The 24002-nt window shown below is 38.9% G+C and overlaps 5 non-coding genes across 5 annotated transcripts; 4 read left to right on the top strand and 1 right to left on the bottom strand.

The window, feature by feature from the left end:
* Positions 1–6255: 6255 nt before the first annotated feature.
* TRNAS-AGA (transfer RNA serine (anticodon AGA)) lies at positions 6256–6337 on the top strand. Its single transcript has one exon. It is a non-coding gene; the product is annotated as a tRNA-Ser (tRNA).
* A 3783-nt stretch (positions 6338–10120) lies between these two features.
* TRNAS-AGA (transfer RNA serine (anticodon AGA)) lies at positions 10121–10202 on the top strand. Its single transcript has one exon. It is a non-coding gene; the product is annotated as a tRNA-Ser (tRNA).
* Positions 10203–10905: 703 nt separating this feature from the next.
* TRNAD-GUC (transfer RNA aspartic acid (anticodon GUC)) lies at positions 10906–10977 on the top strand. Its single transcript has one exon. It is a non-coding gene; the product is annotated as a tRNA-Asp (tRNA).
* A 4660-nt stretch (positions 10978–15637) lies between these two features.
* On the bottom strand, positions 15638–15719 carry TRNAS-UGA (transfer RNA serine (anticodon UGA)). Its single transcript has one exon. It is a non-coding gene; the product is annotated as a tRNA-Ser (tRNA).
* Positions 15720–20841: 5122 nt separating this feature from the next.
* On the top strand, positions 20842–20913 carry TRNAQ-CUG (transfer RNA glutamine (anticodon CUG)). Its single transcript has one exon. It is a non-coding gene; the product is annotated as a tRNA-Gln (tRNA).
* Positions 20914–24002: the final 3089 nt, after the last annotated feature.

The raw sequence follows: 24002 nt of genomic DNA, 5'->3' as shown, positions 1-24002 counted from the left end.
AGTAACCAAAAAAGGCAGACCAGAACCATTTTAGTGATAATAATGTCGTATTTGTAGACTCTCGAGAAAGTAGCATTACTAGAAATAATGAGGCTATTTCACAACCTCCAGGGTCAATTTAGTAAAAGGATATAACAATTTTATATGCACATAATAACTGCTTCAAAGTATAGAAAACAAAAGATTGGCAGAGCTAAATGGAGAAATACAAAAATCCATAATCATAGTTGAATATTTTAACACTTCTATAGAAATAACTACTGCAACAAACAGACAAAAGTTTAGTCAGAAAATGTTAAGCAATAGGATTAATACTATACCCAACTGAAGAATATCTCTGTTTTTGAGGTATACATGAAACATTTAACAAAATCACCAAATGGTAAGCATAATGCAGGTGTCAGCAAATTTCAGAAGATTGAGATCACACAGAATATGTTCTCTGAGCACAGTACAACTAAATAAAAATCAATATCAATAGCATAGATAAATAGAAAATTCCTAAATGTTGCAATATTAAGTAATACAGTGCTAAATAAACCCATGGGTCAAATAAGTTTTTTAAAACTATAAAATATTTTTAACTGAATGATAATGAAAATAAGACATATCACAACTTGTGACATAAAGCCAAAACAGTGCTTAAAGTCGAATTTTTAGCTCCAGATTCATATATTAAAAAGAGGGAAAATTGAAATTTAATGATCTAAGCTTTCATCTCAAGAACCTAGCTTAAAAATATAGCTAGGTTTTAGAGTTTAAAAAATTAAACTCTAAAAGTGAGAAGGAAAGAAATAATAAGAGCTGTAATCACTGAAAAAGAAAGGAAAAATAGACAAAATCAACAAAGCAAAAATTCGCTTGTTAGTAAAATTGCTACCCCAAATTGATTTTTTTTAAAGAAACAAAGAAAAAATAACAAGGATAAAAAGAGGGCAACATTAAAGATCTTACTGATATCAAATTAGAGTCAGAGGATAAAATGAATAGTTTTGGGGAATAACTTTGACAATAGAAGATAAATTACAGGTTTCTATATAAACACAACTTACCAAAGCAGACACAAGAAGAAATGAAAAGTTTAAATAGTCTGAAGTTCATTAAATAACTTAAAAATCATAATTACCTTCTATATTAGCTTACTATGGTTGCCATGACAGAATACCACAGATCAAGTGGCTTAAGCAACAGAAATTAATTTTCTCACAGTTCTGGAGGCTGGAATTCCAAGATCAAGGTGTCCACAGGTTTGGTTTCTCCTGAGGCCTCTTCCCTTGGCTTGCAGATAGTGACCTTCTCTCTGTATCCTCACCTGGTCTTTCCTCTATGCTTGCTTATCCCTGGCATCTCTTTGTGTGCCCAAATTTCCTCTTCTTATAAGGATACTAGTCAGGTTAAATTAGTGCCCATTTTAACAGCCTCATTTTAACTTAAATTAACTTAATTCCCAACTCTTTTTATGAGGCCGGCAAAATCTTCATACTAAAATCTGACAAGGATGTTACTAGAGAGGAAAGTGCAGGTCAAACTTTGTGTTAAGCATTCTAGATGCAAAACCATTAAACAAAATAATAGCCATCAGATCCAGTAATATAGAGAGAGAAGAGTCAAAGTGAAAAGGTAATGCTCGTTTTAGTAATATGAAATTTGTTTTGTATATAAAAATCGATCACTTTAAATTTATTACAAAATGTAAGGGAAGAAACAAAAGATCATATTAGTAGATACAGGAAAAACATTTGAAAAAATTCAATGCCAATCATTAAAAATTTCCAGCAGTCTACGAATAGAAAGGAGATTTCTTAATCCCATGATGCATATATACAAAATCCTACATCTATCATCCTAATTATGGTAAATATTTGACACTTTCTCCCAGTTACTGGGACCACGACAATCAGGACCACTATCGCCACTGCTATTCAACATTGTATTGGGGGTCTTAGGCCATGAAATAAAATAAGACAAAGAATTAAAAGATATTAAGATTGGAAATGAAGAAATAGGACTGTCATCATTTGCAGATATCATTAAGTGCTTGGAAAATCCCCCCAGATATACAAACTATTAGAATTAATAAGTAAAAATAGCAAATTTACTAGATACAAAACCCCATATTCAAATATATATTGTATTCACATATACTGGCAAAAATAGACAACTGTTTTGTCATTTACAATAGCAAGAAAACTACCAATATCCTAATAATAAATACAATAATAAATGTAATAAAAATGTGCAAGAGTGCTATATTAAACACTCCAAATCACTGTGCAGAGAATTTTTAGTAATATCTAAATAAATGAAAAGATACATCATATTCATTGATTGAAAGGCTCAGATTCAATGTATTTGAAATAAAATGCTCAAAGAGTACTTCTGATAGAATTGACAAACTCTCTCTAAAATATATGTGCAGGTGGAAAGGACCTAGAATAGTAAAGGAAATCTTGCAAAGGAAGAACAAATCTGGAGGAATTTTACCACCACATAACAAGACTTATTCTAAAGCTATGGTGATTAATAAAATATACTATTGACATAAAGATAAAGAAAGAGATCATTGGAACAAAATAGATATGCTGATACAAAACCACATACATATAACAAAGTGTCACTGCAACTCAAAGGGGAAAATGATAGATTTTTCAAAAGATGGTGCTGGGTCAACTGGATATACAAAGGAAAACAATGTGGACATTGGCCTCTTCTGTAAACTATTCCCTAAATTAATTCAAGATGAATTAAAGCCCTAAATGTGCAAGGTAAAATAATAAAATTTACAGAGGAAAACAGGAGACTATCTTCATGAACTTTGGGTTGCCAAGGATTCCCTGTATAATAAGCACAAAAAGCAATGACCATAAAAGATAGGTAAATTATACTTTTTTAAACTTAAGAATTTCAGTACATCCAAAGACACCATTAACAATGTGAAAAGGCACAGAGTGGGAGATGTTTTTAATAAGTACATCTGACAAAAGATTTATGTCTAGACTGTATACAGAACTCCTTAAAATCAGTAAGAAAAAAGACAATAGGTAATAAATCAGATGGTGGGAATCTGGGTAGTATCTCTTCTGATGATGGCTGATAAGCTGGTCACTGTAGGGGTCCTCTTTCAAGGACAGTGTCAATCAGCTCCCTCTCAGCACAATACTGACACATTATTTTTAATTCTCTGGGAAGAACCTCCATTTTTGACAGAACATTTCCGCTTCAGTGTCTGTACAGGGTATAGTAGATGGCCAGTAATCATCTATTTCCATCTCTCCCAAGAGAACCTTCCTGTACTACAGAGGCTAGACGGTTAACACTACATTTTCCTAGCTCCCTTGCAGCTAGGTGTGATTTAAGCTTTTTCTGGGAGTTTTCTAATGTGGAAATAAGGCACTTTCTAATTCAGTTGTTTTGTGCTAACAAGCATTGTTATGGAAAAATTGGGATTTCCTGCAGAGGAACACAGTTGAGGGGTGTCAGTTGTTTTGCTAATTCACATCTAGGAGCATGGCACACTCCAGAACATGGAATTCTCAAAGTGTGGTCCCCACACCAACACCAGCAGCAACATTTGGCACCTTGCCTAGAAATGTAAGTTGCTTTCTGACTGTTCTGTGTTTGTCTATTTGTCACCCATTAACCACAGGTCCAAATTAACCACCAGAGTTGTTTACATTTCCTGCTACCACCTCATTTATCTAGCTCTCACACGTCAAGCCAATATTTCTCCTGCCCTAAATAAGCCCAGGGCCAGGTACCAGATAACCAGGGACAGGCCCTATGCCCCCAAACTCCCCGGATTATTAAAATGATCTAATCCTAAACTGTTTACTCTGACTTGCCTTTCCTTTCCTATGGAAATCCCAATAAAGTCTGTAACTTGTGCCTTCCTCTTGCTCTTTTCTGCCTCCTGACCAACACCAGGTACTTCCCCCTGAGGCCCTGAGTAGTTTCTAGAGGAACTGTTTCTAGGGAAACTGTGAGTAACATCAAACCTCTCTTTGGTGGCATTGGCCTCTCCCTGTCTTCTCTCACTCACCTTTGTAAATTAAGACCTGGCGCACTTGCTTTCTGTCATCATAGATAGCTTTCATACTAAATTTTGAGAGCAACTTTCCTAGAGAGAACACTGCTGTTGCAGAAGCCTACAGATATCTGCACTACAGTTAGGCAATAGACCCCTGAAATCAACGATTTCAGCAGCAGCATTTTGATTTCCTATTTTCTTCACTGTAGACAATGGCAACCTCTCTGGGAGACTATTACTTCAGGGTTGTTTCGGGAATTTCTGCAGGGGTGAATTAGAGCTGGCATCTCCCTTCATCCCTCTGTGCCAAAAAGTTTGTAAGCTTCTGTGTTCTTATTAATCCCCCTTTTGCTTAAAATAGCTTGAGAGTCTTTGTTTCTTAAGTAATTTTTTTGACGTATAACACAACATTAATGTGGAAAAGTACATAAACCATAATTTACGGCTCAAGAAATTTCCACAAAGTAAACACACCTATGTAGACAGCACCCAGAATGAGAAACAGAACCATTCCCAGCATCTCCAACAGCCCCCCTCATGGCCCTTCTCTGCTTTCAACAATCACCTTTCTGATTTCTAACACCAAAGATTTGTTTTGCCTGGTTTGAACTATATATAAATAAAATCATGAGCTATGTATGCCTTTATGTCTGGCATCACTCCGATAATATGTTGTGAGATTCTCCCAATTTGTGTGCAGTTGAAATCATTTATTCTCATTGCTCTACTATTCCTTTGTATAAAAAGCAATTATTTATCTTTTCTATTGCTGATGGACTTTGGATTGTTTCCAGTTTGGGACTAAAATGGGTAGAACGATTTTGTTTCATGAAGCTGAACTCAGATTCACTTCTTTTATCTGAATCGATTCTGCCAGGCTATCTTTTTTTTTTTTTCAGTCCATACATGTTAATGGAGAGAAAAATAAACAAGGTTGAAACTTACAAGGATCTCTGTTTATTTTATTGTAAGTGAAAAAAATGATTAAATTCAGTTCATCTTGATTGCAGTCAATTTTTTTGAGGGGGGAGGATCAGATTTTTTTTAAAGCATGAAACGTTCTGTCATTTCTTCAGTGTTTAACTCCCTTCAAACTAGAGTCCCAAAGGAATTTACCTACAATGTTATAGGCTTGTTAAAAATGTGTAGACCAAATAAAAGGGCTGTGATATGACTAAATATGGCAACATCTGTATCACAACTTATATTTTACTTTAAATTTGCAATTAGTTATGTGATAACTTGCCATGAGTTTTGAAGAATGTTTATGTGATTTTCATTTTGAAAGGAAAGACAGTTCAAATAATAGGCTGCTTAGATATGGAATCTGGCTTCTCTACCCAAAACTCGGCTTAATACTCAGAGCAGACTCCCTTCCTTCCATTAACCCATGAGGTTTCTTAGAGTTGATTTTATTTCGGTGGAAAACAATCTCTCCTCATCCCCTGAGCCGCTGCACTCTTCTCTTCACCACTCTGCTCCCTCCGCCTCTTCTGTTTGGACCGCTTTACAGATTCCTCTGTCTTCGGTTTCTCCTCCTCCCCTTCTTTGTCTTCCCCCTTGTCCTCGTCCGTCTTCTTCTAAAAATTAGATTAATACCTCCTAAGCAGGCTAGACAAAAATCAGTTTCAGGACTTGGGAAAACATTGTGACTGAGAAACTAAGGTCGAAATATAAGGAGAAAAAAACAAAAACACAACAACCTGTTGCGTTGGTTAACTTTAGAAAGAAATGGCCCCTGCGCGGGCCAAAAATCAAACCAGATTATGAACCTAAAGCCGTAGCAATATCGTGGCGAGGGAATACCAAGGCAGCTTTCCACGTCATTTTTCGCGCGGTCCACCTGGGACACAAATCAGCGGAAGCAATTTTCTGCTTGGAACCCACTTGGCACAGCGACCTTCATCCCGGAGCAGACCCTTGGAAGTCCGAACATCCCGGACTAGAAAACGGTTAGGTCCTGACTCTCCCTCGATACGGGCTAGGTTTGGTGCCAGTGCATGGGGGTTGCAGACGCTCCCCAGAGGCTGCGCCCCGGAGTGTTATTTGAAGTTTGCTGGTAACGCTAATGCCCACGCGGTGAGGGCTCTATCTCACTCCGGTGTTCTGATTCCAGGGGATGTCCGAGGTTGGCCTCTCTTCCTAATTCTCGTTTCCACTCAGCTCACCAAGGACACGTGTTTGTACCTGCCACGTGATTCCTGTCACTCCACCTTCGGTCCGCAGATGTAGTTGTGGCCGAGTGGTTAAGGCGATGGACTAGAAATCCATTGGGGTCTCCCCGCGCAGGTTCGAATCCTGCCGACTACGGCAAGCTTTTTTCCTCCCTGAATTTATACTTAACCTCTTAAACTGATCAGTTTGACAATCTAAAGTTACCCAGAAAGGAACTCGCTAACCGTTTCTCACCACAATAACGCAAGCTTCTAGACTAAACTTGTCCCGTTCCGGCCCGGACATCACTCAAAACGCACGGAGCTCCTGTCCTGCGATGATTACAACAACAAGAAGCCCAAGCCTTTCTTTGAGCGAAATGCTCAAACCCCCACCTCAGATTTTCTTGTCCACGGAATTACGCCCTATTTGAGAGAACACACACAAAATATATCTTGCTTAGTAAAGTACACTTCATGAAATCCTGACTCACTGCTCCGTTTGCAGGGAGTCGAATCTGAGATATTCCATTTATGATTCTAGTAAGAATCGTCACACCAGCAAGCAAACCAACATTACCTCGCTAGATGACCCAGCCCAGGAGCCAGGAGCCTGTGTTACAGGTGAAACAAGAGGTACTCTTCACTAGGTGCTTTTTTTTTTTTAGTATAGTGGTGTGTGCGCTGGTTTGTTACCTGCAATACAGGGGCTCGGTTCCCAGACAGGATATTTAAGTGATCTTTCTGAATTTTGTGGCTCTGACAACCTATTCTTGTTCTTCCACTCAAATGTTAAGTTTCTTCTTTTAACTTATTCTTTTCAAGACAACTAAATGTAATGAAAAAGAAGCGAGCAGAATAAATCATGTGATGAGTAACACAAAAGGAAACTCGTAACTTGACAGGGGAGAAACTTGTCAGATACCCCCTTAATCAGTTGATCATAGTTAGTATTTCAAGTATTAGGACATTCAACATCATGTGCCTCTCTATATGATGAAATGCACAGGACACAACCTAACTAGTGTGGTATTCGTGTTGAAAAGGCGTTATCTGAATTTAACTCTCAGAAAACAACAGACGAATTCAAAGTGAGGGGGCATTCTACAAAATATCTGACCTGATTTTTCAAAATGTCAATGAAATGAAAAACAAAGCAAGATTGAGGAACTCGATCGAGATTAAAGGACTAAAGAGACATGTTAGCTGAATGTAATGTATTTTTCTTAAAATAAAGGATTCACACTATTGGCAAAACATTAACAAGGTGTGTAGATTAAATGAGTTTCAACCCTGATTTTATAATTATTCCATGGTTAGGAAGGAGAAGGTCCATGTTTTAAGAAAATACATAATGAAGTATTTAAGGTAAAGGGACACCTTGTCTAAAATTCACTCAATAGTTAAGAAAAAAGTTATACATATGTAAATCTGTCTATATCTATCAAGAAAAATAAAGCACATATGATAAATTGTTAACATTTGGGGAATCTAGGTAAAGGGTTTATGAAAAATCTCTGTACAACCCTTGCAATTTTTTCATAAATTTGAAATTATATCAAAATAAGTTAGAAAAGGAAAAGAAACAGATAGAACAATAATAAAAACACACTCATGGAAATTAAACCCCAAATACAGTTTGAACATTAGGTGTAATATAGGTGATGAGGAAACTATTAAATATAATATTAGACCTGATGGAAGAATAGTATGCAAAATTCTATAGCAAGCAAGGCAATAAACATTATTTTTAATGATGACTGATATTTAAGATATAGGTACAAGATGGAAGTATTACACAGTAGTATGCATGGTTGGAGTGTGTGAATATAATAAAATAATTTTGGGGTCTAATGGTTTTGTATCAGGTGAAAATGAAAAGTGCATTTACATCAGCTTTTCTGTGACATCACCATCAAAGTTCATAATTAAGAAACACCTGTCTGGACTATAAAAATAAACCTGAAAATTTAATCAACATTTTAATTTAACTATTAATTATTACCATTATGTTATTTAAATGTTAGTATTTATTACAAACTATTAGGTATAAAATAAGCTACAAAGCTATATCATACAACATGGGGAGTATAGCCAATATTTTATTATAAGTGGGGTATAACATTTAAAAATTGTGAATACTCTATTGTATGCCTGTAACCTATATAATATTGTACAGCATCTATACTTCAATTTAAAAAATTAAATTTAATTTTAAAAACAAAACAAAATGTTAGTGGTTAAAATATTAAAACGTGATACTGTGTAACAGAGTTATTCACTAAATTATTTCTTCAGTCACTCTACTTCACATTTGAAGTAATATGTAGATGCCCAATTTCAGCTAAGCTTAACTATTATTTGTCTGTGTTTCTTCTTTTCATTATAGACCATATACAAAATGTATGTGTGTATAACAAGTGGAAATTAAAATTCAAATATTCCATTTGCAGCAAAAATGTAAAAGTCTAGGAATAAATCTAACAGAAGATGTGCAAGAAATCTATATTAAAAACTACAAAATATTGCTGTGGGAATTAAATGGAGGAAAGTACTATGTTTATTTTTCTGGAAGACACAATCTTGTCAAAATGACAACTATTTCCAAATTGATCAACAGATTCCATGAAATCCCAATCAGTCTCCAAATACGTATTTTATGGACGTTAACTCAGTTTCAAAACCACATTTGGAAATGTAGAGCAAATTAAAAAACAAGAAAATATTGAAGATAGCAAAATTGGAGGAATTACACAAATATATATCAAGACCTATGTAATTACTTATAAATCTACAGTAACTAAAACGGTAAGCTATTGGTTATTATATATAAGTAAGTACAAAAACGTTATCTTCATCTCTGTATCAACTTGGCCAGGTTGAACTACATTCCCCAGAATTCCTTTTCCTGTGTGTTTCTGGTTGGATAGTCCTCAAGAGATATTCTTGTAGGAAATTTGGAGGGAGAAAGTCAAGTCGAAGCCATTCTGTAGCTCACATTAACTCATCTGCTGACTTGTCATGTGGCAACATTTGGGCCTGCAGCTGCCTCACCTTCCCCTGGATCCTCCTTCACCCTCCTCCTTTCCTGGACCAAATGTGTGTGTTTACCTCCAAATGAAGGGCTCTGGCTGCTGCTCGACACCTGCACCACCAAGGTCAGGGGCAACCAGAGCTGACACAGGTATCAATCCATTGCATGGGGCTCATCTTCCTTTCTTGACAACCTTCTCTGTGGATTTCGAGCTTCAGCATTACAGAGACTATTTTACCAATCCCTACAAACCTCATACATATATGAAATGTATATATCCATCCCAGTGGTTCTGCTTGTCTTATTGAACCCTGACTGAAATTTTTACTTTCATATTTTTGCTATTACAAACAATGCTGCAGTGGACATTGTAATCATGTAAATCACCAGCTGTTTCTGCCCTGTTTCCGAGTAGGTCAAAGTGATGATTTCACACAAGCTATCTAATCTCCCACTCTCTCTTCAGTGTGCTTATGAGTATCCAGGACTATTGGAAGACGAGCTGTTCAAAAGCAAGTGTTCAGTGGGGGTTGGAAGTTAGGATCTGACTGCACCTCGGAGTAAGCAAAGTTTGGTTCTAGTTGCAGACCCTCCAGAGCCCAAGCTCAGACCACAGCCTGGTCTCCAGGGCCGGCAGGCATTCGCTCAGAGTTTACTTAATTGACTTGTTTGCTTGAAACAGCTATGATCATGCGGTGAGGACTCTCACAAGCGCTCTCGATCGCGTAGGAGGCATGAGAGGTTGGACTTAAATTTAAAAAAAAAAAAATCAAACCCTTATTTTACCTGAAGGCTTGTATTCAACTCTCAAAACCTACTTTCTTGTATGCTGAGTAATGGTCACCCTGGTTTCCGTTCTTTCTTGTCTATAATTTTAAAAAAAACAAAAAACGGTGGGGATGTTGTGTAGTCGTGGCCGAGTGGTTAAGGCGATGGACTAGAAATCCATTGGGGTCTCCCCGCGCAGGTTCGAATCCTGCCGACTACGGCAGTCACTTTTTTTTAGTTGGGAATTGCTCCGCCGAGAGAAAATTGAAACGAAACCACAGCTTTGCGAGATCTTGACTAAACTTATTGTGTTCTTTGCCCAGGCCCAAACTCCACGGTTATGGGGAACGGAAGTTATTATTATTTCATTACTTTTTATTAAAATTAAAGGTGTCTTAATAAGTAGAGCCCTAATCATTTTCCCGCCAGCGGAGCCTCCGCACAGTTCTCCGGGGCACCTTGAGTTTCCCTGCCCTCCAAACCCCCTGGAAGCCTATATTTTCAAGACAACTCTTTGTAGTTTTCCTTCCGCAATGGAAAGGAGCCCTGTTTCCTAGCCCAGTCTTCGGTCAGTTAGCAGGGAAATTCCGGGGAATCAATGGTTCAACTGCTTTGCTCTCCTGGATTCGCTGTTTGCAAATCTAGTACGACAAATCGTCAATGAAACCGACGCCATCACTGTCAAAAGAGCAGGCTGTCCTGCCTGGCCTGCAGTTTCAGCTCCGGGGCGGAGGTGGGTGGAGCGACAGGGCTGAGAGAAGGGCTGGAGCGACACTTGGTTGGTCGCGGACGAGTCCGAGGGAGTTCAGGCTCAAATTTGCCAAAGGTAATCTATAGTAGAACACAAAATCTGTCGGCTAAAAGAACACGAACACTAGTATTTACATTTATTAGGTATCCTTAAGAGTTGAAGATTAACTTCCTCCTCGTTAGTATAGTGGTAAGTATCCCCGCCTGTCACGCGGGAGACCGGGGTTCGATTCCCCGACGGGGAGATGGTGTCGTTTTGTATCTCGTCACCTATTTTAGAATTCCCAACAATCGTGTTGTCACTGCTTAGAATCGAATATTACACACCTTCTTTCTTTAACATGAAAGCTGCAGAACTCACTCTGGTTAGCGATCTTGAGCAGGTGACCTCAGATTCTGCGGAAGTTGCTGCAGCTTCTTCTGAATTCTGGAGTGTGTTCGACGATGGCCACTGCTGGGCTCTGGGACTGGGAACTGAACTACACGGGGACCCTTCTGCCAGTTCTTCTCAACTACAGCACCCTCCCCCGTTTCCGTCACTTCTAGTCCCGGCTGCTCTAATCAGAAAACATTTCAGCCCAAGTATCAAAGCTACTTTAAGGCCCAGAGGGAAATCTAGGTTTAAGTGACACAGGACTGAGAATGCTCATCGAGAGTTAATGAGATTATGGTTGTCTGGCACCTGCCTTCTATTTAAATGCAGAAAGAACTACTGAGGCCAAATGCCAAGATCAAAAATCCCATGTTCAAGACCTCCGTCCTCCTAGACATCAAACTCTGGAATGATGATACCGACCTGGCACAACTGGGGGCCATGTGTGCTCCATCCAGCTGAACTGGCTGGCCTAGGCAACTCGAAATTGGTGCCCCTGGATGCATATAAAAGGTGTGGAGGAAGATGACAGACTTGCGGGACGAGGAGATTCCCAAGTTCCAGGGGCATGTGAGGAGTGTCAACATTGCTGCTTTCAACAAGATCCGAAGCTCCAAGTAATGTGTTTGTGACTGTACATCAGACTTTACGAATTAAAGCTTTCTGAAGGGGGGCAGGGAACTCAGGAATGGATAAATAAACTGATGGAACAGAAGAATGCATCCTAAACAGACCGACTTATATAGTCACTTGATTTAAAACAAAGGCCACCCTGCAGTGCACTAGGGAGAGACCGTTCTTTTCAATAAATTGAAATTCAATAAATTGGTGGCTCAATTGGATATTATGGAAATAAATGAATCACGACGTACACAAAACTGATGAAATGTATATTTAAACATGAAATAATGCTTCTGAAAGATAACTTAGGATAATATCTTCATGACTTTGGACTATGCAAGAATTTGTAAAACAGAGCACAAAGAGCAGTCACCACAAAAGATATATTTATATATTAGACTTCAGCATTGGAAACTACTGTCCACCAGTAAGCAAGTACAAGACAAATCTTAGAGAAGGTATTTGTATTACATATGCCTAACAGAAGACTGTGTCTAGAATATAGATTCAGATATAGATGCATTGTTATGACTTTGTTAAATTAACAGTTGTTAAGTAGAGCACAGGATGCCAGATGGTGAGTCAGTCAAGTTTCAACAACAGACAACAGAGAAATTGAAATAGAGAAGTTTATTATTCACAGGTCCTGGAGGAAGTAGTACAATGCATACTTCAAGGGGCCACATGGGGGAGGTCAAGGCAGAGTATAGACAAGACAGAGCAATAGGACCTGGGGCACATGTTTTTATTAGGGTCCATGGGTGGAGTTCTTTGGGGTTCCCAGACTAAGACGGGATTGATCAATTCAAACCAAAAGAGAGAGTAAGTTCTTTTGGTAAATTCCAAAGGGGTCTAATCTAAGGGGTACACAAGGGAATGGTCCTGTGCAGGCATGACAGTTGATCACAAGGGCTATTGGGGAGGTAATATCAGTAACTTATATTTGTTTGAGACTCTGTAGGCCACTATCTAGGGCATGCACTTGCATGACGAGGCTAGTATCAGCTCAAGGTCCCTGCATACCACTTGGCCAAACAAATTGGATGCTAAGGCAGTAATACCATGGAATAGCTTAGCTAAACTCTTGACATGTATAAACACAGATAGACGTGAATAAGAAAAAAACAAATATGGAAACGATAGACAATCCATTAGAAAAATGGGCAAAAGAGTTCTACAGGTCCTTCACAAAAGATATATCAAAATAACCAATAAACATACAAAAGGGTGATCTTCATTCATCCTCAGAAAAAGTGAAAAGTAAAACAATTAGATTCCACTATTCTATTTGTTAGAGTTTACCAGAGAAACAAAACCAATAGGATGTGTGAAGGAGATTTATTCTGAGGAATTGGCTCATGTGATTATGGAGGCTGGCAAGTCCAAAATCTGCAGAGTGAGCAGCAAGCCAGTGACCCAGGAAGAGTTGATGCTGCAGTTCAAGTCTAAAGGCTGACTGTTGGCAGATTTCCCTCTTACAAGGGAGACCAGTCTTTAATGTTATTTTTGCAATTGGATGAGGCCCACCCATATTATGGAGGACGATCTGCTTTACTCAGAATCCACTAATTTAAATGTTACTCTCATCCAAAAACACCCTCAGAGAAACATCACAGAAGCATGGATTAATGGTTGACCACATATCTGGGCACTGTGGCCCAGCAGGTTGACACATAAAATTAACCATCACAAATATTTACCTACTAGAAGGGTTAAAATAAAATAATAAAAGACAGATAATACCAAGCATTATCAACAATGTGGAGCAACTGGACTCTCTCATACATGGGAATATAAATTGGTTCAATCACTTGCAAAATTGTTTTGGCATTACATACTAAAGCTTGAGCATACACAATGACTGCAATCGTGACTCTGCAATTTCGTCCATAAGTGTCTCCACCCAGCAAAAATCCTTGTTTGTATTCACTGAAAAACATATATAAGAATATTCATGGCAACACTATTTATAATAGCCAAAATTGGAAACAATCCAAGTGACTTTGTAGAGGAGGGGGATTTTAGAAATGCCTTGACATCTGGGTCTGATTTTGAAGAGTGGAGATGGTACAAAGATGCCTGTCAGAACAAGGGGCTTCTGTGACCGAGGAAGCTCAGAATAAGAGTGTCCAGAAGGGGTGAGGACATTCCTGTATTTGGTACCCTGCTGGCTTCTCTTCCGTTCCATCCCATCCATCTCCTAGCCTTCCTCCTTCTCGTTCTCTCCCTCACTACCCCCTCCTGTTTCTCCTTCCTTTTGTTTTTCCACATATTCTCTGCTCCTACCTGGACCTTTTCTTTCCACTTTCTTCTGCATGGGAATCAAAGTACTGAGTTTCTGAATTCATATTTTGTTTCCTGAATCAACTGTAAAGCCCAGATAAATGTTCACAACCATGTTTAAGTAAGTCGACAAAAAACCAAACAACACAATCAAAAAATGGGCAGAAGATCTAAACAGACATTTCTCCAAAGAAGACATACAGATGGCCAAAAAGCACATGAGAAGATGCTCGACATCACTAATTATCAGAGAAATGCAAATCAAAACTACAATGAGGTATCACCTCACACCGGTCAAAATGGCCTTCATCAAAAAGTCTACAAACAATAAATGCTGGAGAGGGTGTGGTGTAAAAGGAACCCTCCTACACTGTTGGTGGGAATGTAAATTGGTACAGCCACTATGGAGAACAGTATGGAGGTTCCTCAAAAAACTAAAAGTAGAACTACCATATGATCCAACAATCCCACTCCTGGGCATATATCAGAGGAAACCATAATCCGAAAGGAAACATGCACCCCAATATTCATTGCAGCACTGTTTACCATAGCCAAGACATGGAAGTAACCTAAGTGTCCATCAACAGAGGAATGGATAAAGAAGATGTGGTACATATATACAATGGGATATTACTCAGCCATAACAAAGAATGAAATAATACCTTTTGCAGCAACATAGATGGACCTAGAGATCATCATACTAAGTGAAGGAAGTCAGACAGAGAAAGACAAATATCAAATGATATCACTTATATGTGGAATCTAAAAAATGGTACAAATGAACTTATTTAATCTATAGAAACAGAGTCATGGATGTAGAAAAAAACTTATGGTTACCAGGAGGAAAGGAGGGGAGGGATATATTGGGAGATTGGGATTGACATATACACACTACTATATATAAAATAGATACCTAATAAGGACCTACTATTTAGCACAAGGAACTCTACTCAATACTCTGTTAACCCCTATGGGAAAAGAATCTTAAAAAGGGTGGATATAGGTATATGTATGTATAACTGATTCACTTTGCTGTACAGCAGAAAGTAACACAACACTGTAAATCAACTATACTCAAATAAATTTTTTTTAAGTCGATGGTTCAAATACCATTTTATTGTGCAGTGTTGGGTGAGTCAATTCTCAGTTTCTTCATCTTTAAAATGGTGCTAATATTATCTACCTGATAGGGTTCTATTGGTGATTAAGTGAGATAATCCATGTAATGCCAATTCAATGCCTGGGGCATAGTAAGGCTTCAAAAAGTGTAGCTGTTAGAATATATACTGTTTTTATAAATCTTGAGTTCCCTAGAACAGATAGTAGCAGTGAAAGCACCTTCACCCTAGGAGAGGATGGAATCTGACTTGGAGGCTGAGTGAATCCAAGTTGGCATGACCTGTAAATAAGGAAAAAGGAACGGCCTTTCTCGATTCAGGATTTGATATCATGCTGACACCGTAGTAGACTTACTCCTCCATCTCAAACTGTCAGTGTTTCAGGAGGACAGGTTATTTGACCCAAGGGATAGGTGACGAATGACACAGTGTGAACAAGACTACAGAGCAGTTTCGGTTGATAGTGGCAGGAAACTATGCAAAGGAGCCTTGGTCAGGTGCGGATAAAACCGTAGTCGGCAGGATTTGAACCTGCGCGGGGAAACCCCAATGGATTTCAAGTCCATCGCCTTAACCACTCGGCCACGACTACCTGCTGAAGCCTGTTTCTTGCTCACAGTGTTGAAGGTATAGAGAGCAGCGTGCTATTTAATCGCTGTGAACCAAAACATAGTGAAAGCTATTTTGGTACATAACTATTAGGTCTGGTAACAAAGAATTTCCTATGTCCATTCAGGGCTTCTCACGCTTGGATGAAATAAGTCATCCACGGCAAACTGAAATTCAGCGGAGGAAGATGGAACTCAAAGAATCATTCTGAGACAAAGTGATTCGAATTCTCTATGCCCTAGAACTGAGTGTCGCCCTAGTAGCCTCAGACCTGAAAGTGCCAATGGAACTGGAAACGGGCTGGAAGAAATCTGGGGAAATCCAAAATCGTGGGGCCAGTCGCGTTTACTTTTCAGCGTTAAACACTAAAACAGAAATATCTTCAATGGCTTTCAACTGCTTTTACCTTTCCCTGCCTTAAAAGAACTACTTGAAACCGGACTTGAGCCGGGTGCGGGGTGAGAGGGGTGGGGAGGGTCCAGGAACTGAAGGAAAAGATGCTGGGAAGATCTCCAACCCCTCAGGAAAAGTTCACTCCTTTTCGCCTTCCCCAGAGAGGAAAGCCCATAGCCCAGGAGCCTTACGAGGGAGAAGCAGCCTGAGGACATTCTCTATCTCTCTTAACACACAAGGTCGTGAATGCCAGACTAAATCTAGCTGTAGTAATAGGATTGTTTCTGGGTTTAGAGACTTGATTCAGTGAAACACTGTAGAAGTGGATTCTTTTTTCCTTTTTTTCCCTTTTTTTTTTTTAAATGGGGAATTTAGGGCTATAGCTCTGAGTTCTGAGAATTGAAGTACTTTGCCAAAAACACCGTCAAGTAGATTCAGACAGACTTTCAGTTACAAACGGGAGAATGCCTTTCATGGCGGAGGCCCTCAAACTCTTTCATACGTAGAGCTCTCCCATATCTGTTGTCATTTACGACAGGCAAAGAGACAGTTGTTCCTGTAGTGGGTTGAGTTGTGTCACCCAATAAGATATGTTGAAATCCTAATTCGAGATAACTGTGAATATGACTTTATTTGAAAGTAGTCCTTGCCAGTGCAATCAAGTTAAGATGAGGTCATACTGGATTAGGGTGGGCCCTGAATCCAATGACAGCATCCTTATAAGGAGAGGGAGATTTGAGACATACAGAAAAACAGGCACACAGAGACAGGAGATTGTGTGAAAGGGAGGCAGAGAGTGGAATGATGCAGCTGCAAACCAAGGAGCTACAAGGGTTTCCAGCAACCACCAGAAGCTTGGAGAGAGCCATGAAACAGAGTCTCCTGCAGACCCTCTGGAACCAAACTTGCAGACACCTTGAATTTGGATTTCTGGCCTCTGGAACTGTGAAAGAATAAATTACTGCTGTTTTAAGCCACCCACTTTGTGGTAATTTGTTAAGACAGCCCTAGGAAGCTAACACTGTTCCCCTCTCCTTATGCTTGGAACAAGATCCTTCTTGCCACGTTAGCACTTCTAAATTCCACCAGCAAGGCTCATGCAAATAGCTACTTCCTTTCATATGGTAAACTCATTTTGAACAAAACTTTCCTAGGGAGGTAATCCAAACTAAAAGAAATCATTTATGTGCAGAGACATTTATGATACTTTTAGTTATAACAATAAAATAATTAAACATTTTCAATAATGGGGAGGGGGATGATTATATAACTTGGAGTATATATACCTGGAAGAATATTAACAAGCCATTGAAAATAATATTTTGTAAGAAGTTTTGAATAGCTCAGGGGAGAAGCACAAGATATAATGTTAAATGAAAAGAGTAGGATAAAAAATATATGCGCTATATGACCTCAATTATGTAAAATTTGGGGGGTAGGAGAAAATAAACCAAAGTGTTGCTAGTGTAGTTTCTGGGTTGTGTGATTGAGGGTTATTATTTTTTTCTCTTTGTTTTTCTATGATGTGAAGCAGACATCATTACTCAAGTTTTAAAAGTGAGGAAGCAGAAATAGTGATTTTATTGCTGGAACAAGTAAAACGTAGTCTCTAGATACAAGACTTTCGTATTACTCTGTATTCAAACATTGAGCTCAAGTGGTCATTTTCCAAAGGGACTACTGTTTGCTATGGTGGTGAAACCCAGGACTTTATCTTTGCTTTCTTATGATGCTTGTAAGTTAACAATAAATGTAATTAAAAGAGGTGTAATCTCACAGTGATGAAAAGAGCAGAAGAGCAAATAACAGATGGTAAGAAGCATTGTTTGCTTTCCAAATTGCAGTAGCATGAGGTAGTTGAGATTTATTCCTTACTCGTGTAAGAGTCCATTGTAGATTTTTGAGTCAGCAAAGAAAAGGGAACACATTTTTGCCCTTGTGCTGATTCAGGGACCCAGCTTCTTCCACCTTAAGGATCTGCTATCTCCTAAGCCTTGTGAAAGTCCATGCTTCTTAAAAGTCTAAAGGGAAACATGTTACTTTTGCACTCGTAATCCATTTATTATTACTAATCACACAGCCACACTGAGATGTAAGTTGTCTTGGTAGATACAGATGCTGACTGGTTAGCTTATTCCCATAGACAACTCTGTACTATGGAAGATGGAACATGAATTTAGGTGAATACTACAATTACCAACAACATTTTGGGAGGTAGAAAGGCATTGGATAAATAGTAATTGAATTCATAGAGTGACTAAAGCTGAAACCTTACTGTCTGCAAGGTGGAAAGCTAAAAATTATAAAGTTATTAACACCTGTAAAGGATAGTACAGATCCTTGGAAAGGCTAATAGGAATTGAAAAAAAAAAAAACATGTAACCTTAGGCTTATTACTCTGGATTGTCCCTCTCTCACAGAGGTCAAAGACAAGACTTTCATTTTAGGGCAAAAATGCTCCAAGATGCTCTTGACTTACAGAGACTAAACACAGCTGAAGGTGGAGGTGAAGAGCCATACTGAATACTGGGGGATTGAATGAAAGTCTCTCCTGGAGACCCGCAGCTCCTTTTCTGTATTCGTTTCAGAAAGCATGGAAAGCTAACTTTACATAACCTCTGATCCTAAACACTTAGAAGATTAAAGGATTAGTCTCTGAGAAAACTGTCATGGAAAAACTGAACCACAGATATGAACATATCAGGTAACCTGATTGCGGTGGTCTGTCATATACAATCATTCTAGAATGGGTACATCTATTGGTATATAGGCTTATAGTACCAATTAGGTTTTTGGGTCTACTTCTTAAATAAGACTGGACTGCTAAGGGTCACCAGAAATCTGAGGAAAGATATGCACTGAAGCAAAAAAAATGGAAGAAAGAGAACGTGATGGAAATAGAGACCAGTAAGTAACAGAAAGAAAAAAAAAAGTATTATTAATTTTTTCAGAACTAAAAGAACATTTTGCACCTATGGGACAATAATAGTTGCTATTATTTTTGAAAGAGCATCAAGAGAACAAGAACTCTTGAAAATTTTTAAAAACTGTGATGATAGGAAAAAATTTAATAGAAGGGTTGGACGATAAATTTGGAAATGTTTTCCCATAAAAAGGAAGAGAAAAGAAAGATGGAAAATGGGAGGACAGAAGATAAGAAAATTAAAAGGTCATTCTAGGAAGTCCAACAACATCTGATTGAAAGAGTTCCAGGAAAAGACAACAGAGAAAATAAAGGGGTGATAATTACTTATAAAGGCAAAAAAAATCCCCAAACCTAAAACATCCACCTATTTATTGCTCCACACAATGAATGAAAAAGACCAAGAATATACCGGAGCGTCTATTTAAGAATGGCATTTAACTTCATCACCACAATGATACCTAAAAGACAAAGGAGTCATGCTCACCAAATTCTCAGATAAAATGATTTCCACTCTAGAAATCTCTAGCTGACCAAACTAAATCATTTATGAAGTTAGAATAAATACCTTTTCAGAAATGCATTATATTTGGTGGTGGGAGGGGATAACCTGGAAGCAGAAACCTCCCGAGGACTTAAATCTGGGTGTCTCTAATGCAGGGAAATCGGAACCCGTGGGTGGGCGTTGGGGGGAATCGCATTCTGGCAGCAGGCCTGTCTGGTAGGGTCTGGAGTCATGGAGGAGACACAACTGCTGTTGCCAGGTGATGTTACATGAGGCAGAGAAGCAGTTACGGTGCGGCCTCTACAAGCTGGAATTATTTCCTTCCACATACCAGACATCTTTATGCAACACAGGTTGTCTTGGCTGAATGCCGATTTGTCTCCAGGGTTCTTGCTCAGAAGGTTCAAATCCGCACAGCTACGATTTTTCACTCTTAGTAAAGACGTTTGCTTTTCTCCTCAACCCTTCGGGTTGGCAATCTGGAGGCTTCCGTCTCCTGCCGTTTCCCTACCCTGCTGCGGAGGCAACGAACCGTCCTGGACAATTCACGTCCCCTGCTTGACCTCAGGAAAAGTTTCCTGCTGAGGAGTTTGGGAGAGTCTCATATTTGCTGCCCTTAAAAGAGGCAGGTCACAGCTTTCTCAGCTAGAACCAAGTTACAAAACCCTGCTTTGAAAACATTCACGCTTTTTTATCGTGCTTTACCCTTTGGTCTCCACGAGGTGGAAGCTTTCCGAGAAACAGAAGCCATCTCTTAGCATCCCGCTTTCTCCCTCCTGAGCAACGCCCCACAGGGCCAGGACTGGTTGGCACACCACGTCAGATGAAGTCATCCACAGTTTGTATGTCACGAAATTAAACTTCCAAGAGCTTTCCTTGCGTTCGAAGAAGAGAACTCGGGACACAGACTCGGGAGGCAGCGAGCCCCGTCGTTGCTCCAGCAACGCAAGCGGGGAGCGCGGCTCGGCGGATGCCGTGTTGGAGCCGCCGGCCTCTGCGTCTGGGCAGCCTGGCTGACTGCGGCCCAGCGGAGAGCCGCCCCGCGAGCTGCAGAAAAGGCAGAGGGGCGCTAAAAAGCAAGGACCTACCGTATCTATCCCTAGAAACCGATTTGCTCTTGGGTTTTGCACTAGGAGTCCTGTGCGCGCAAGAAAAGGGACGTGTGCTGTGGAGGCAGGTAGAGAAAACATGGATGAGAAGTTCGGCTTTTCAGAGGGCGTCTTGATTGCAGAACTGAAGCTATATCGTATCAGGGAGGAGCACTATCACTGCCAGTTGCTGCGGGGTTCCATGGTGTAATGGTTAGCACTCTGGACTCTGAATCCAGCGATCCGAGTTCAAATCTCGGTGGAACCTAAGAGCTTTTACTTTCTGATTAGTTAAATGTATTTACTTATCTTTCCAGTTTTCCTTTTAGGGATGGTTGGCTGGGAGTCCGCGGTTCACATTTCACCTTTTCTTTATAGACTTTAATATACGTGAACAAATGAATATTTATCGTGGTATAATTCATAATTTTAGAGTTTTTCTTCCTTGTGAAAGTTTAAAATGGCCAAGTATACATTCTGCTTTTAAATTATCTTAACCAGATGGGAAGAATTTTCAAATAGAACTTTAAAGACTCAAAGCCAAAACAGAAAATAGCTTTCAAAGTTGTTTTAAAATATTCTAGAAGTAAAGAATTAAGATACAATCACATCCTTATTATTCCTCATTATATTCTAATGAAAATATTTATAAACGTTTGCTGGGAATAAAAGTGTATGATGTCCTTTCTACTGTTATTAGCTAAAGAACGCTTTCATTATATTAATTTCCTTATATTAATTAATTCAATTTTTGTTAATTATTAATATTACATAAAATATAGATAAAATTAAGTTTTCTCAAATTATTAATTATTGAAGCCCTTGAATATCCATTCACACTTTAACTGATTCATAGTATTTCAGCATGTAAAGCACATTAAGGATATTTTCACTCTATGCTTAATAGCTGGAATTTTAATTCTCATTGTGTCTATTTTTTTTTAACTGAATTTTCAATTACCAACAGATGTTATTCAGCAATCTGGAAAAGCAAATTGCTAAAATAAAGGGGGAAAACCACCTGTCGACACCTTTTCTTTCTTTGCTATGTTATTGTGGTTGCTAATACTTCAGCCTAACTGATACTGCATTTTATGAAGACATCAACTGCCTGATTGTAATTTGAAATCTTAACTCCTCAGGAGTTTGTGAAAAGGCCATATTTTCATTTCTACCAATGATACAATTTGTGCAAAGCCCTGTGTGGATGCTATTATCAGAGACTGCTTCCTGGTAGATGTATATCCCTGGGGCCTCAAACCCTTTGTTATAGGTACACGTTTTGTCACCTTCCCTGAGTGCATTTACTTATAAAGCCATGGAAATTTGATAGGTACAGTGAACCTCAGCTGGCACCAGTTCCTAATAAGGATGTCCACAACACCATTTTTAAATGTAGGACTCCATAATAAAACATCTACTAATTCACCTCCAAAACTTGAACTCAAAAAATGGAGAAACAACCTAACAAAGTCAACAATTGCTGTAGGCAGTGGGGTCCTCAGGGAGCCACTTCCTGCTTCTATTAGCACAGTGGAATCAGCATGGTAGGTCAGGAAAAGGAGACACTCTGGAACTGAATTCTTACTCTGTGAATGTCTAACTGTAATTTTTGAAATATATAACTGCTCTGTACCTCAGTCTCTTTATATGTAAAAGAAGGTAAGGCATTCTTTACTATGTTTTACCATAGTAAGTACCTTGCTTAAGGAAGACACTCCACAAATACTAAAGCTCTCTCTCCCCCCCTTTTCTTTTCTCTCCTCCTCCCCCTCCTCCCCTCCCCCTCCTGCCCTCCGCCTCCTCCTCTTCCCCCTCCTCCTCCTCCTCCTTCGAACAAAGGAAAGAGAAAGAAAGAAAGAAAGAAAGAAAGAAAGAAAGAAAGAAAGAAAAAGAAAGAAAGAAAAGGACAGAATGGGGGAAAGGGGACATTTTGGTCTCTTTGGATAAATTCAAGTACAATGATGCTTCCTTCCTAAAAATATTTTTCTTCCCAGCAGAAGCAGCCCATCCTCTATCCCCAAACACTAGCCTATCCTTGCTTTAAAAACAGGTAAAGATCTCACCTGAAGCAGTTACCTTGCATGAGGATATTGATTTTTCTCAAGACCCACCTCTACCACTTCTCTCTGCCTACAGGACTCAGGGAATCAGTATATATTGCTATTTTACATACTGAAAGAATCGCAAGATCATGCTAATTCATATCAAAAGAAACCAGAGTAATGTGTGTGGGAGTGCTAGGTGGGGAAAAAAGAAACACAGTGTAGAATTTGATCAAATTTATTGATATGGGTACACTTAATGGAGACTCTGAAGTTAGTGTGTTAGCTAGAATAGCTGGGAGTTATTATAACAGTGTGCTTGGTAGGTTGCCTGCAACCTGAAATCAGTGGAACTACAGTAAATAAAGAAGCCAAGACTTCTTCGGTATAAGGTAGAGAAAGATATCCAATATCCTAAAAGATGCAGGGAACTTGCAATGGATTTATCACATGTGACACCCACTCATCCTCCCTCTATTATCTCCCTAGAGGGCTCAAAGGACACTTTCCTCACAAAACCCCCTGAGAAACAGATGGGTGGAGGGAGTGCCAGGGTCCTCGGGAAGCTCTCTAGTACCTGTCCTCTGTAGAAAGGTTTGATGGTAGTACATGCATCCCTAATTTTTAAAAAATTTATTTACCTTTTTGATCCCCTTCCTCCATTTCTCCCACTTCCCCTGGCCCTGCCCTCACCTCTGACAACCACTCATCTGTTCTCTGTATCTATAAGCTTGTTATTTTTTTTTTTAGATTGGTATTTGTCTTTCCTCTCTGGCTTATTTCACTTAGCATCATGCCCTCAAGGCCCATCCATGTTGTCATAGATGGCAAGGTCTTATTCTTTTTTATGGCTGAATAATATTTCATTATATATGTGTGTGTTTGTGTGTGTGTGTGTATATATATATATATATATATATATATATATATATATATATATATATACTATAACCTCTTTAATTCCTTCATCCGTCAATGGACACAGGTTGTTTTTATACCTCGGCTGTTGTAAACAGTGCTTTAATGAACATGGGGGTGCAGATATAATTTTCAAGTTAGTGTTTTCATTTCTTCAGATAAATATCCAGAAGTGAAATTGCTGGATCGTATGGTAGTTGTATTTTTAATTTTTTGTGTAACCTCCATACAGTTTGCATAGTGGCTGCACCAACTTACATTCCCGTCAACAGTGCACAAGAGGTCCCTTTTCTCTCCATCCTTGCCAACACTTGTTATTTCTTGTTTTCTCGATAATAACCATCCTAACAGGTGTGAGATGATAGCTCATTGTGGTTTTGATTTGCATTCGTCT

The sequence above is a fragment of the Lagenorhynchus albirostris genome, chromosome 10, assembly GCF_949774975.1.
Source record: "Lagenorhynchus albirostris chromosome 10, mLagAlb1.1, whole genome shotgun sequence".
NCBI lineage: Eukaryota > Metazoa > Chordata > Mammalia > Artiodactyla > Delphinidae > Lagenorhynchus > Lagenorhynchus albirostris.
Note: the sequence above shows the minus strand (reverse complement) of the source record. Positions and strands in the feature narration are given on the sequence as shown.